The sequence below is a fragment of the Drosophila miranda genome (assembly GCF_003369915.1).
Source record: "Drosophila miranda strain MSH22 chromosome Y unlocalized genomic scaffold, D.miranda_PacBio2.1 Contig_Y1_pilon, whole genome shotgun sequence".
Lineage (NCBI taxonomy): Eukaryota > Metazoa > Arthropoda > Insecta > Diptera > Drosophilidae > Drosophila > Drosophila miranda.
This window is the reverse complement of record NW_022881603.1, coordinates 14,351,933-14,368,488: the sequence shown is the minus strand read 5'-3', so window position 1 is coordinate 14,368,488 and position 16,556 is coordinate 14,351,933.

Here is a 16,556-nt window from a genome sequence, read left to right as displayed (position 1 = left end):
GCAGGCACAGTTTTAGACGCACCCGAACTATATCCAAGGATAATCGCCTGAGGACAGGCTTAAATCTAACAATGGGGGAGTGACATATCTATAGTCCATGCTCCGCATACCCTTGTCTATGTCTATTACCCTGCACCCACAATACTATAAACAATACGACACCCTCAGCTTCGAACCCTCATAAACAATCTCACGCTCGAAATGGACCACGCGCAGCCGATTGCAGGCAATGTAAACAAACACCCTAAACTGGAAGTTGAACATAAAACAATAGATGCCGCCCTAGAATCCAGCCGCACTAAAATCCAGCCGCACCAGAATCACGCCACTCTTCAGAGATCAATTACGAATCGATTCTCAAGAATCACACCATCCTAGCTGACCAATCAGAGGCCCTATTCTCAGCCACCCCCAAGTAATGCAACACCGATCATACGCAGCGGAAGCCTTTCATCAAAAGCCGCCTTTCCCACATATCGATCGAGTCACGTACTCCATCTCCGAAGCCGAAGTCGAAGCCAACGCCTCCGAATCCAAATCCGAATCCCAAACCGAGCATCATAATATAAATAGTCTGCATCTAAGAAGCCAACTCAGTTCTGTTCAAGACAAACGTCAATCGCGACACCGTCGGAGAATTCAACCAAAGTTAATTCCGTTCAAGACTTCAGACCTCAGTCATCGTCGGGGAAATAACTAATCAATGTACGCTAAAGGTTAAGGGAAGAATAAAACCTTTTTTAAAACGTAAACTGAAGTGTCGCATATTTAATTATATATATATACACAACGAAACCCATCGGCCTTTCCTTTCTGTGACGACTGCTAGGAGTTTAAGCTGGAACATACACCTCGCCGTTGGATAATTGAACCTCAATCCGCCCCACTACAAACATTGGTCCTTCGAGCCGGATCTTCGCCTTCCCCATAAGGAGAAGCTCACCCCAGCCAGCATCGGCGGATCGCTCCAAGTTCAAGATAAGTACTCTTCGATTGTGCCTAACAACAGGGCAGTGATTTTGTGCGAGTTTTCCATCCAAGTCCGAGTTCCCGTGGCATATGTACATACATATATACATATGTATTCATTTCTCGCTCTAGCTTCAAATTAAACCATACCTCGTTCTGCCAACGGTTGTGGCCTCCTACTTCTCCAAAGGTTTAATTTGATCCGAGCTAACTCCTGCGTTCAGCTTCCGATCCAGTCTAAATAATATTCTTACCTCTTCTACTAGCTGAGCTTTCGTTGCTACATACATACATACATGTACATATGTACACATCGCAACGCAATCCAAGCGGCTGGCAACAAACATAAAGGCATATTCTTGCAATTATTTTTGTTGTTTATTCCGTGTATGCTCAACGTTCCATAGTTTGTCGGTTTTATAAGGAAATAAAATAACAAATCACTGCGCCTCCTTATTTAACTAATTACACTACCAACAAAATTACGATCCATACATACGGCACATACATATGTATGTATTTATCTTACATGTATATAATATACATATTGTATATAAAACGGTTATCCACCGTTTTACCCGTTGTTTGACATCTCTTCAACCCAAGCCGCGGTACATAGCACTTACAGCCATACATACACACATACAAGCAGCAGCAGCAGTGCATTCTTTTCGTTTCGCTTTCGCTTCTCCACCGTTTGCCTGCGTTGTAGTTGTTGGGAGAATATTTTTCGGTGCCGCGCTTGACCGTAACGGAACGCCTAGTGACGCGCTACCCTGCATTTCGAGAGTATATTGTTTTAAACCGACTCTATACATTGGTATATTGGTACCTCGTGCATCCTCAATTTTCGTTCTTGGTTAGACATTTGTTTGTTGATCGTAGTATTTATATCTATATATTCCGGCCACGGTGTACTATTTCCATAATTTAAATACTCGCAATAAATTCCACCAAAACCACATATCCACGGTTCGTAGTTCTGAACTTCCACGTCGCCATTTCCGCTCACCTACCTTTGCGACTCTAATACGCGATATCGCAGATCCAACAGCAAAACATGCCCACTGTTGAGAAGAAATCTCAACAAACAAGCAGACTGACCCGCTTCGACCAGAAGCTCAGCGCTCCAGATGCTAGCACACCAACCCGCTCGCTCTCCCAAGTCCATCGAGAACAACTCCGAAGCCTGTGGGCAAAGGTGGACGCGGAGTTCGAGGCCTGTTCGGTGACGATGGCGGAGGAGGATCCAGAGGGTGTAGCTGATGTCCAAGAGATGTACGATGACTGCTACGCGGTCTACGCGCAATGCCTGGCCGAACTGAACGATCAGTTCGAGCCCCCGACTGTCCCTCACACGCCGCAACTGGCCGTTCAAGTGCCGACTTCCGGCGGTTGCCGCCTTCCTCCATGTGACACTGAAGTTTTCAGTGGGGACTACCAGCAGTGGCCCACGTTCCGAGACCTGTTCACCGCCATCTACATAGAAAACCCAAGGTTGGCTCCAGTGGAAAAACTGTTCCACCTCAACAAAAAGACCAGCGGTGAAGCCCACGACATAGTGGCACAGGCTCCACTTACGAACGAGGGTTTCGCGTCCGCATGGAACGCCCTCCGTGAGCGTTTCCAAAACAAGAGGCTGATACTCAAGGCCCAGCTGAAGATCCTTTTCAGTCTGCCCCAAATCCGTACCGAGTCAGCAGCAGCGCTAAAAGATCTCCAGAGGGCCGAATATTCCATCGCATCCGATCTCGCAAGGGTTCTTGAGAGACCTGCCGAACCTCTCATGGGCGGATGCGACCTTCTATGAGAGTTCACAAATAGATGTCCTGATTGGAGCGGATATCCTTCCGTCCATTCAGTTAAGTGGCTTGTAACGGTTGCGATTGGACAATACCGATTCAAAATAGGTTATCGCTATGGTGCTCGGATATCGCATGCAATAACCTTGGGCCAATTATCGCTGCAAGGCATAGTATAGTTGGGGATGGTGCAAGCAAGCTCGAGGTAGGGAACAGCTGAGCTGAGCTGCCGTAAGTGCTGTGCAGCGCATCGCAACGGAGCTTTCGAAGCCGAGCTTTAAGATCGGTAAGCTCTTATTTAAGCAGTGCAAAAGCACCAGAACGTTCTCTTTCGAAAATTTGAATCTGCAGCCGGTGGCTATCTCCGCGTCGGTAGCAAATATATAACTAAATCGACCACGTGTAAGCCCAAAAGAAAAGAAAAGTAACCCAAATAAGTGCCACAAAGACAAACCGAAAAGAAATAAAACGGAACGGGGAAAATCCCACACGGTGGGCGGGCCGCAAAAATCGGGCGAAAATTAATAACCGTGCGCCGAGAAAACTGGCAAGAAACTACCCTGGCGAAAAGTGCATATTTGCCTCGCCTCGCCAGCAAGTGTTGTTCTTGTTGCAAACCCGTGCGTCCCGCAGCTCTGCCAGACAACCCAACGCTCGTGTCTCCGTGGAAAAGTCCGAAAAACCGGTATGTTAAAGTGCCCTGTAGGGAAAATGTAGATTTTTTTCTTAGCCCTCGTGGTTTTGGTTCTGTTTCGCCCATAGGGCCCTGGCCCCGAGCGGTAGCCACCCGGCTCTCCCAAAGTTCTGCACCACCCACACCAAACTCCCACCCTTGACGGGAGTACTCTTCGGAGTCGACCTTGGTGTGGGGCCGAGATTTTTTATACCCGATACTCAAAATGAGTATTGGGGTATATTAGATTTGTGGTAAAAGTGGATGTGTGTAACGTCCAGAAGGAATCGTTTCCGACCTCATAAAGTATATATATTCTTGATCAGCATCAATAGCCGAGTCGATTGAGCCCTGTCTGTCTGTCCGTCCGTCAGCGCCTAGTGCTCAAAGACTGTAAGAGCTAGAGCAACGATGTTTTGGATCCAGACTTCTGTGATATGTCACTGCTACAAAAATATTTCAAAACTTCGCCCCGCCCACTTCCGCCCCCACAAAGGACGAAAATCTGTGGCATCCACATTTTTAAAGATACGATAAAACCAAAAACGCAGAATCGTAGAGGATGACTATATGTTTTAGAATGTAAGATCTCAACCAGATCGTATAATTATTATAGCCAGAATCAAGAAAACAATTTCATTCTTTCTCGCTCTGTCTCTCTCTAACACACAGGTTTCATGGTCGGTTTTGCCAATTGCAAAATATGAGTTCTAGGATCTCAGAACCTATAAGAGCCAGAGCAACCAAATTTGGTATCCACACTCCTGTGATATCGGACCTTGACCGTTTCGTGTCCAAATTTCGCCACACCCCCTTCCGCCCCCGCAAAGGACGAAAAACTGGGGCATCCACAAATCTCAGAGACTATTAAGGCTAGAGTAACCAAATTTGGTATCCGCACTTCTGTTAGATCTCACTATAAAACGTATATCTCAGAATTTCGCCCCCCCCCCTTCCGCCACCACAAAGGACGAAAATCTGTTGCATCCACAATATTGCACATTTGAGAAAACTAAAAACGCAGAATCATAGATAATGACCATATCTATCAGATTGCTGAATCTGGACCAGATCAGATAATTTTTATAGCCAAAAGGAACAAATCAATTTGCACTGGCTTTGCAGCGCCCGACGTCACGCTCAGACTGATTTTCTGTCTCTCTCGCACGCACTCCTTGTCGTGTCGTTTAATATTAGCTGCTCCGCCGGAGGAGAGCCATACTGACTTAGTATCGGGTATAACTGTAGAGTTGCGGTGTCCGCAGCAACTCACAACGTTCCCCCTCGTTTTCCTTTTGGAGTCGTTGAAGCATCCACCTGCCCGGCGACATAACCTCCACCGGCCATAACCCTTGCGCCATATCTAACGTACGCGCATAGAGGGCATAGAGATCACCCCCCCCTATGCGTCGCTAACTCGCTGTCTGCGACGGCCCAGAAGACGCCGCCACGGATCCGGACCCAGATTTCGTAGCATAGTGTAGTTTTAATTGTAATTTTTTTTTGGTTCCTTCTGAGCACTTATATGACTATGTAACTTTCCTTAACTCTGCGTCACAGTCCTACCTCGATAGGCGGGAATGTGAAAGTTCTCAAAACGGAATTTATTTTTGCGGGTTGGAGACCGAAAAACTTAATCATAAAGTAACAGACTACAAAAAAAAAAAAAAAAAACAAAAACAAAAAAAAACCTTTTTCATACCCCCCCTATTTACCAACCCCCCTCCGACCTGGGCACACATTAACATGGTTTCCACAGCTCCACAACGAAAGGCGCCTTTCAGCGAGGGACCACTGTATTAAAGCCGTAAGTGACCCAATTTCAATTTTCTCCTTTGCGCCTGTCTTCGTCTAAATCTAAAACGCATGCGCAGCGGCCAGCCGCTGCTGATAAGAGAGCGCAACGCTTGCGTTCCACACGCTCGAAGCTTTTCGGTCTCTTCGGTGCCAATTCTGCTAAGCTTGCCTTGCTCGCATTCCCTGCATTCTTTTAATGCATGGAAACGTAGCCAAGCCATACACTAACCAACATGGAAAAAAAAATCTCCTCAACCCAGAAAAAAAAAAATCCATAAATTTATAATGTTTAATTAAATTTCGTTTTGGCTCACCATTGCTGATCGCTGGTATGACCCCCGCTGCTTTTGAAAATTTTTTTGATTTTTATTTTTTTTCCTTTATACATACCTAATTTACTTATTTCGAATATCCTATATTATATTCCTATCTTTTCTATTTATACTCCACCGTTTATATATACCTATATCTATAAATTTTTTTTCCTCCTTAGGGATTAAGCCTCCTATTTTTTTTTCATTCCACTAAAATTTTTTTTTGATTTGCCTGCTGATTGTAGTTTAATACTTGTGTTATTTTTGGAAGTGAAACTTGGTTTGCTAGTTTTTGATTGAAGCAACATGTCTATGATGAAGTACAACGAAATATATTGAATGTTATTAGCAATGAACATGGAGTAGACTTATAATTTCCAAGGGACAGGGTGACGTAATGGGGTAGGGTAAGAAGTTTAGGGATTTCCAGAACCTTCGCACCACTGGAAATCATGGAAGGGTGGGTATAGAATCGTGTGGGTCGACTTCCATCGCAAGACCTCACGCCCGCGAGAGTTTGGAACACGCCGACGAAAGCCCCTAGTACTTTTCGGGTACGCCCTATGATTGTGCCATGTAATGTCCGTTATGCTCGGAATAGGCATAGTGTTGTTTTCGGAGCTCGCTCCCGGTAGAGTCACGGGATTCTAAAAAATTTAAAGTTTATGTAGTAGGAGTCGAGACGCGGTCAAACGAACCATTAAATGTCACCCTAGGAAAAATTTGGTAAAATATAGTAAAAAAAAAAAAACAAAATAAAAAAATCTTATAAAAAATGCTGCTGCGACATAGTCCTCAGCAAAACAATCCGCTGAGTTCGGAAAACTTTTGCGGCATTTGTTGCTCCGAAATGTCCAATACTCAGCCGTGTTTTTGTACTCCGTGCAATCACGTTTTCCATAAAGCATGTCTGGAAGAATGGTTCCCTCATCACGATGATTGTCCGAACTGTAGCCGAGTATGTACGTTATCGCAAGCAAAACTAGTTGTTAGCAATTGTTCTCCAAACAAGCCGCAGCCGGAACCAACAGAATTACCCGGTCCCTCGGGAATTACTACTCGAAGTCTTGCCAAAGCTTTGGAGGTCGTACAGACCCCGGCAAATGGACATTTTCAGCCAGAGACGGGAAAGATATCCGAGGGAAATGGCAAGAATACCCAATTGAGCCAAATTCCAACTGTAGGTTCAGTCCCGGTAGAACGAACCACTAGGCCAACTCGTTCCAAAAGAACTCGAGCACCAGCCAAAAAGCAGGTCCCGAAGTTCCCGCCAGGTCGATCTTCCGGTCCGGAAGTAGTGTGTTTGTCGGGATTGGATGCTAGCCGTAGCTCCAACCAGACTGAAGCTCCGTCAGCTAATGCGCCACTCACTCTAGCCCTTGGGAAGCACCCAATGCACGGACAGCCCCTCTAAGCCAGGGGTTGGACTTGGATGTCCTCCAACAGATAATTGAGCGCACTGTGGCCAGAGCCATATCCACTTTGCAGATTCAGCCGCCAGCGAGTCCGCAGGAAGGGTATGCGAGGCCAAATATCCCAACACCAGTTTCATGTATAAACAGCATGACTAGCCTGCGAACGGCCAAGACGGCCAACATTATGCAAAAGTGGAATGTTCCTTTTGATGGTTCTACCGAAGGTTTAGGGGTAGAAGAATTCATTTACCGAGTCAAAACATTAACCGATGAAACCTTGGATAGCGATTTTCTCGGCCTTTGCAAACATTTGCACATCTTGCTGGTTGGCAAAGCGCGCGATTGGTATTGGAGATACCACAAGCAGGTAGATCGCATCGTTTGGACAGAATTTTGTGCAGCTCTTAGACAACAATATAAAGACTATCGTTCGGAGTTTATGAGCAAGGAATTGATTCGAGCTCGAAAGAAACACGTCGGAGAACCCTTCGTCGCTTTTCACGACGCCGTGGCTGGTCTTATAGATAAATTTGGCATTAAAATGGCGGAAGAGGAATTAATAGAAATATTAAAAGCAAATTTGCTTCCCGAAACCCGTCACAAAATCTTATATCAGTCCATTAGCTCAGTTGGTCAATTGAGAAGATTAGTACAGATGCATGAAAATCTAGTGCAGGAGTTACAGAAATCTGACAAGTCTCGGCCACCGGTCGGCCGCCGTTCGATACATAGTCTGGAGGAATCGCGCCCTGAAAGCGATCAAGAAGAGTATGAGGATATCAGCGTAGAGGCCATTCAAAGTTCGACGGCTAAGCGTTCTTGTTGGAATTGTGAGGAGCTTGGACATGTGTGGGAAAATTGTATGGCAGATAGGCGGATATTTTGTTACGGCTGTGGAGCTCCGAATGTCTATAAGCCGCAGTGCCAAACATGCATTCGTAGAGCTTCGGAAAACCGTCAGAAGGGTGCATCCAACAACAGCCGGATGCCCCCAAAAAACCACCATTAATCTTGCCCGTTGACCTAGAGCGAGACAAGAAGAGTTTGGCTTCTTGTTGTGAGAAAAGAAAGGAAACGAATACGATCGTAAAGAGAGGTTGTCGGTTTTTACCCTATCCCGAACGGATTCATAAATATTTAGAGGTTCGAAACAGAATTCTCCGTGGAAAAGTCCGAAAAACCGGTATGTTAAAGTGCCCTGTAGGGAAAATGTAGATTTTTTTCTTAGCCCTCGTGGTTTTGGTTCTGTTTCGCCCATAGGGCCCTGGCCCCGAGCGGTAGCCACCCGGCTCTCCCAAAGTTCTGCACCACCCACACCAAACTCCCACCCTTGACGGGAGTACTCTTCGGAGTCGACCTTGGTGTGGGGCCGAGATTTTTTATACCCGATACTCAAAATGAGTATTGGGGTATATTAGATTTGTGGTAAAAGTGGATGTGTGTAACGTCCAGAAGGAATCGTTTCCGACCCCAGAAAGGATATATATTCTTGATCAGCATCAATAGCCGAGTCGATTGAGCCCTGTCTGTCTGTCCGTCTGTCCGTCCGTCCGTCAGCGCCTAGTGCTCAAAGACTGTAAGAGCTAGAGCAACGATGTTTTGGATCCAGACTTCTGTGATATGTCACTGCTACAAAAATATTTCAAAACTTCGCCCCTCCCACTTCCGCCCCCACAAAGGACGAAAATCTGTGGCATCCACATTTTTAAAGATACGATAAAACCAAAAACGCAGAATCGTAGAGGATGACTATATGTTTTATAATGTAAGATCTCAACCAGATCGTATAATTATTATAGCCAGAATCAAGAAAACAATTTCATTCTTTCTCGCTCTGTCTCTCTCTAACACACAGGTTTCATGGTCGGTTTTGCCAATTGCAAAATATGAGTTCCAGGATCTCAGAACCTATAAGAGCCAGAGCAACCAAATTTGGTATCCACACTCCTGTGATATCGGACCTTGACCGTTTCGTGTCCAAATTTCGCCACACCCCCTTCCGCCCCCGCAAAGGACGAAAAACTGGGGCATCCACAAATCTCAGAGACTATTAAGGCTAGAGTAACCAAATTTGGTATCCGCACTTCTGTTAGATCTCACTATAAAACGTATATCTCAGAATTTCGCCCCCCCCCCCCCCTTCCGCCACCACAAAGGACGAAAATCTGTTGCATCCACAATATTGCACATTTGAGAAAACTAAAAACGCAGAATCATAGATAATGACCATATCTATCAGATTGCTGAATCTGGACCAGATCAGATAATTTTTATAGCCAAAAGGAACAAATCAATTTGCACTGGCTTTGCAGCGCCCGACGTCACGCTCAGACTGATTTTCTGTCTCTCTCGCACGCACTCTTTGTCGTGTCGTTTAATATTAGCTGCTCCGCCGGAGGAGAGCCATACTGACTTAGTATCGGGTATAACTGTAGAGTTGCGGTGTCCGCAGCAACTCACAACGTTCCCCCTCGTTTTCATTTTGGAGTCGTTGAAGCATCCACCTGCCCGGCGACATAACCTCCACCGGCCATAACCCTTGCGCCATATCTAACGTACGCGCATAGAGGGCATAGAGATCACCCCCCCCTATGCGTCGCTAACTCGCTGTCTGCGACGGCCCAGAAGACGCCGCCACGGATCCGGACCCAGATTTCGTAGCATAGTGTAGTTTTAATTGTAATTTTTTTTTGGTTCCTTCTGAGCACTTATATGACTATGTAACTTTCCTTAACTCTGCGTCACAGTCCTACCTCGATAGGCGGGAATGTGAAAGTTCTCAAAACGGAATTTATTTTTGCGGGTTGGAGACCGAAAAACTTAATCATAAAGTAACAGACTACAAAAAAAAAAAAAAAAAAAAAAAAACAAAAAAAAAACCTTTTTCATACCCCCCCTATTTACCAATCCCCCTCCGACCTGGGCACACATTAACATGGTTTCCACAGCTCCACAACGAAAGGCGCCTTTCAGCGAGGGACCACTGTATTAAAGCCGTAAGTGACCCAATTTCAATTTTCTCCTTTGCGCCTGTCTTCGTCTAAATCTAAAACGCATGCGCAGCGGCCAGCCGCTGCTGATAAGAGAGCGCAACGCTTGCGTTCCACACGCTCGAAGCTTTTCGGTCTCTTCGGTGCCAATTCTGCTAAGCTTGCCTTGCTCGCATTCCCTGCATTCTTTTAATGCATGGAAACGTAGCCAAGCCATACACTAACCAACATAGAAAAAAAAATCTCCTCAACCCAGAAAAAAAAAAATCCATAAATTTATAATGTTTAATTAAATTTCGTTTTGGCTCACCATTGCTGATCGCTGGTATGACCCCCGCTGCTTTTGAAAATTTTTTTGATTTTTATTTTTTTTCCTTTATACATACCTAATTTACTTATTTCGAATATCCTATATTATATTCCTATCTTTTCTATTTATACTCCACCGTTTATATATACCTATATCTATAAATTTTTTTTCCTCCTTAGGGATTAAGCCTCCTATTTTTTTTTCATTCCACTAAAATTTTTTTTTGATTTGCCTGCTGATTGTAGTTCAATACTTGTGTTATTTTTGGAAGTGAAACTTGGTTTGCTAGTTTTTGATTGAAGCAACATGTCTATGATGAAGTACAACGAAATATATGGAATGTTATTAGCAATGAACATGGAGTAGACTTATAATTTCCAAGGGACAGGGTGACGTAATGGGGTAGGGTAAGAAGTTTAGGGATTTCCAGAACCTTCGCACCACTGGAAATCATGGAAGGGTGGGTATAGAATCGTGTGGGTCGACTTCCATCGCAAGACCTCACGCCCGCGAGAGTTTGGAACACGCCGACGAAAGCCCCTAGTACTTTTCGGGTACGCCCTATGATTGTGCCATGTAATGTCCGTTATGCTCGGAATAGGCATAGTGTTGTTTTCGGAGCTCGCTCCCGGTAGAGTCACGGGATTCTAAAAAATTTAAAGTTTATGTAGTAGGAGTCGAGACGCGGTCAAACGAACCATTAAATGTCACCCCAGGAAAAATTTGGTAAAATATAGTAAAAAAAAAAAAAATAAATAAAAAAATCTTATAAAAAATGCCGCTGCGACATAGTCCTCAGCAAAACAATCCGCTGAGTTCGGAAAACTTTTGCGGCATTTGTTGCTCCGAAATGTCCAATACTCAGCCGTGTTTTTGTACTCCGTGCAATCACGTTTTCCATAAAGCATGCCTGGAAGAATGTTTCCCTCATCACGATGATTGTCCGAACTGTAGCCGAGTATGTACGTTATCGCAAGCAAAACTAGTTGTTAGCAATTGTTCTCCAAACAAGCCGCAGCCGGAACCAACAGAATTACCCGGTCCCTCGGGAATTACTACTCGAAGTCTTGCCAAAGCTTTGGAGGTCGTACAGACCCCGGCAAATGGACATTTTCAGCCAGAGACGGGAAAGATATCCGAGGGAAATGGCAAGAATACCCAATTGAGCCAAATTCCAACTGTAGGTTCAGTCCCGGTAGAACGAACCACTAGGCCAACTCGTTCCAAAAGAACTCGAGCACCAGCCAAAAAGCAGGTCCCGAAGTTCCCGCCAGGTCGATCTTCCGGTCCGGAAGTAGTGTGTTTGTCGGGATTGGATACTAGCCGTAGCTCCAACCAGACTGAAGCTCCGTCAGCTAATGTCGCCACTCACTCTAGCCCTTGGGAAGCACCCAATGCACGGACAGCCCCTCTAAGCCAGGGGTTGGACTTGGATGTCCTCCAACAGATAATTGAGCGCACTGTGGCCAGAGCCATATCCACTTTGCAGATTCAGCCGCCAGCGAGTCCGCAGGAAGGGTATGCGAGGCCAAATATCCCAACACCAGTTTCATGTATAAACAGCATGACTAGCCTGCGAAAGGCCAAGACGGCCAACATTATGCAAAAGTGGAATGTTCCTTTTGATGGTTCTACCGAAGGTTTAGGGGTAGAAGAATTCATTTACCGAGTCAAAACATTAACCGATGAAACCTTGGATAGCGATTTTCTCGGCCTTTGCAAACATTTGCACATCTTGCTGGTTGGCAAAGCGCGCGATTGGTATTGGAGATACCACAAGCAGGTAGATCGCATCGTTTGGACAGAATTTTGTGCAGCTCTTAGACAACAATATAAAGACTATCGTTCGGAGTTTATGAGCAAGGAATTGATTCGAGCTCGAAAGAAACACGTCGGAGAACCCTTCGTCGCTTTTCACGACGCCGTGGCTGGTCTTATAGATAAATTTGGCATTAAAATGGCGGAAGAGGAATTAATAGAAATATTAAAAGCAAATTTGCTTCCCGAAACCCGTCACAAAATCTTATATCAGTCCATTAGCTCAGTTGGTCAATTGAGAAGATTAGTACAGATGCATGAAAATCTAGTGCAGGAGTTACAGAAATCTGACAATCTGACGGTTTTTACCCTATCCCGATCGGATTCATAAATATTTAGAGGTTCGAAACAGAATTCTCCGTGGAAAAGTCCGAAAAACCGGTATGTTAAAGTGCCCGGTAGGGAAAATTTAGATTTTTTGCTTAGCCCTCGTGGTTTTGGTTCTGTTTCGCCCATAGGGCCCTGGCCCCGAGCGGTAGCCACCCGGCTCTCCCAAAGTTCTGCACCACCCACACCAAACTCCCACCCTTGACGGGAGTACTCTTCGGAGTCGACCTTGGTGTGGGGCCGAGATTTTTTATACCCGATACTCAAAATGAGTATTGGGGTATATTAGATTTGTGGTAAAAGTGGATGTGTGTAACGTCCAGAAGGAATCGTTTCCGACCCCATAAAGTATATATATTCTTGATCAGCATCAATAGCCGAGTCGATTGAGCCCTGTCTGTCTGTCCGTCTGTCCGTCCGTCCGTCAGCGCCTAGTGCTCAAAGACTGTAAGAGCTAGAGCAACGATGTTTTGGATCCAGACTTCTGTGATATGTCACTGCTACAAAAATATTTCAAAACTTCGCCCCGCCCACTTCCGCCCCCACAAAGGACGAAAATCTGTGGCATCCACATTTTTAAAGATACGATAAAACCAAAAACGCAGAATCGTAGAGGATGACTATATGTTTTAGAATGTAAGATCTCAACCAGATCGTATAATTATTATAGCCAGAATCAAGAAAACAATTTCATTCTTTCTCGCTCTGTCTCTCTCTAACACACAGGTTTCATGGTCGGTTTGGCCAATTGCAAAATATGAGTTCCAGGATCTCAGAACCTATAAGAGCCAGAGCAACCAAATTTGGTATCCACACTCCTGTGATATCGGACCTTGACCGTTTCGTGTCCAAATTTCGCCACACCCCCTTCCGCCCCGCAAAGGACGAAAAACTGGGGCATCCACAAATCTCAGAGACTATTAAGGCTAGAGTAACCAAATTTGGTATCCGCACTTCTGTTAGATCTCACTATAAAACGTATATCTCAGAACTCCCCCCCCCCCCCTTCCGCCCCCACAAAGGACGAAAATCTGTTGCATCCACAATATTGCACATTTGAGAAAACTAAAAACGCAGAATCATAGATAATGACCATATCTATCAGATTGCTGAATCTGGACCAGATCAGATAATTTTTATAGCCAAAAGGAACAAATCAATTTGCACTGGCTTTGCAGCGCCCGACGTCACGCTCAGACTGATTTTCTGTCTGAGCCGTCTTTCTTCTGGGCCGTCGCAGACAGCGAGTTAGCGGCGCATAGGGGGGGGGGGGGGGGTGATCTCTATGCCCTCTATGCGCGTACGTTAGATATGGCGCAAGGGTTATGGCCGGTGGAGGTTATGTCGCCGGGCATGTGGATGCTTCAACGACTCCAAAAGGAAAACGAGGGGGAACGTTGTGAGTTGCTGCGGACACCGCAACTCTACGGTTATACCCGATACTAAGTCAGTATGGCTCTCCTCCGGCAGACGCCGCTAATATTAAACGACACGACAAAGAGTGCGTGCGAGAGAGACAGAAAATCAGTCTGAGCGTGACGTCGGGCGCTGCGTAGCCACTGCAAATTGATTTGTTCCTTTTGGCTATAAAAATTATCTGATCTGGTCCAGATTCAGCAATCTGATAGATATGGTCATTATCTATGATTCTGCTTTTTTAGTTTTCTCGAATGTGCAATATTGTGGATGCAACAGATTTTCGTCCTTTGTGTGGGCGGAAGGGGGTGGGGCGAAATTTTAAGATACACGTTTTATAGTAAGATCTAACAGGAGTGCGGATACCAAATTTGGTTAGTCTAGCCTTAATAGTCTCTGAGATTTTTGAATATCCCCAGATTTTCGTCCTTTGCGGGGGCGGAATGGGGTGTGGCGAAATTTTGAAACAAACTCGTCTCGGTCCGATATATTAGGAGTGTGGATACCAAATTTGGTTGCTCTAGCTTTTGTAGTCTCTGAGATCTAGGCGCTAATGTTTTACTCTAAGCAAAGCCGGCTATGCTACGTGTGTGTTAGAGAGAGACAGGGCGAGAAAAAATTAAATTGTTTTCTTGATGCTGGCTATAATAATAATACGATCCAATTCAGATTCCGCAGTCTTAAAGATATGGTCATTCTCTACAATTCTACGTTTTTGGTTTTCTCATATCTTTAAAATTGTGGATGCCACAGATTTTCGTCCTTTGTGGGGGCGGAAGTGGGCGGGGCGAAGTTTTGAAATATTTTTGTAGCAGTGACATATCACAGATGTCTGGATCCAAAACATCGTTGCTCTAGCTCTTATAGTCTTTGAGCACTAGGCGCTGAAGGGGACGGACAGACGGACAGACGGACGGACGGACAGACAGACAGGGCTCAATCGACTCGGCTATTGATGCTGATCAAGAATATATATACTTTATGGCGTCGGAAACGATTCCTTCTGGACGTTACACACATCCACTTTTACCACCACAGTATCGGGTATAAAAATCTCCTCAACCCAGAAAAAAAAAAATCCATAAATTTATAATGTTTAATTAAATTTCGTTTTGGCTCACCATTGCTGATCGCTGATATGACCCCCGCTGCTTTTGAAATTTTTTTTTATTTTTATTTTTTTTCCTTTATACATACCTAATTTACTTATTTCGAATATCCTATATTATATTCCTATCTTTTCTATTTATACTCCACCGTTTATATATACCTATATCTATAAATTTGTTTTCCTCCTTAGGGATTAAGCCTCCTATTTTTTTTTCATTCCACTAAAATTTTTTTTTGAGTTGCCTGCTGATTGTAGTTCAATACTTGTGTTATTTTTGGAAGTGAAACTTGGTTTGCTAGTTTTTGATTGAAGCAACATGTGTATGATGAAGTACAACGAAATATATTGAATGTTATTAGCAATGAACATGGAGTAGACTTATAATTTCCAAGGGACAGGGTGACGTAATGGGGTAGGGTAAGAAGTTTAGGGATTTCCAGAACCTTCGCACCACTGGAAATCATGGAAGGGTGGGTATAGAATCGTGTGGGTCGACTTCCATCGCAAGACCTCACGCCCGCGAGAGTTTGGAACACGCCGACGAAAGCCCATAGTACTTTTCGGGTACGCCCTATGATTGTGCCATGTAATGTCCGTTATGCTCGGAATAGGCATAGTGTTGTTTTCGGAGCTCGCTCCCGGTAGAGTCACGGGATTCTAAAAAATTTAAAGTTTATGTAGTAGGAGTCGAGACGCGGTCAAACGAACCATTAAATGTCACCCTAGGAAAAATTTGGTAAAATATAGTAAAAAAAAAAAAATAAATAAAAAAATCTTATAAAAAATGCCGCTGCGACATAGACCTCACCAAAACAAACCGCTGAGTTCGGAAAACTTTTGCGGCATTTGTTGCTCCGAAATGTCCAATACTCAGCCGTGTTTTTGTACTCCGTGCAATCACGTTTTCCATAAAGCATGTCTGGAAGAATGGTTCCCTCATCACGATGATTGTCCGAACTGTAGCCGAGTATGTACGTTATCGCAAGCAAAACTAGTTGTTAGCAATTGTTCTCCAAACAAGCCGCAGCCGGAACCAACAGAATTACCCGGTCCCTCGGGAATTACTACTCGAAGTCTTGCCAAAGCTTTGGAGGTCGTACAGACCCCGGCAAATGGACATTTTCAGCCAGAGACGGGAAAGATATCCGAGGGAAATGGCAAGAATACCCAATTGAGCCAAATTCCAACTGTAGGTTCAGTCCCGGTAGAACGAACCACTAGGCCAACTCGTTCCAAAAGAACTCGAGCACCAGCCAAAAAGCAGGTCCCGAAGTTCCCGCCAGGTCGATCTTCCGGTCCGGAAGTAGTGTGTTTGTCGGGATTGGATGCTAGCCGTAGCTCCAACCAGACTGAAGCTCCGTCAGCTAATGCGCCACTCACTCTAGCCCTTGGGAAGCACCCAATGCACGGACAGCCCCTCTAAGCCAGGGGTTGGACTTGGATGTCCTCCAACAGATAATTGAGCGCACTGTGGCCAGAGCCATATCCACTTTGCAGATTCAGCCGCCAGCGAGTCCGCAGGAAGGGTATGCGAGGCCAAATATCCCAACACCAGTTTCATGTATAAACAGCATGACTAGCCTGCGAACGGCCAAGACGGCCAACATTATGCAA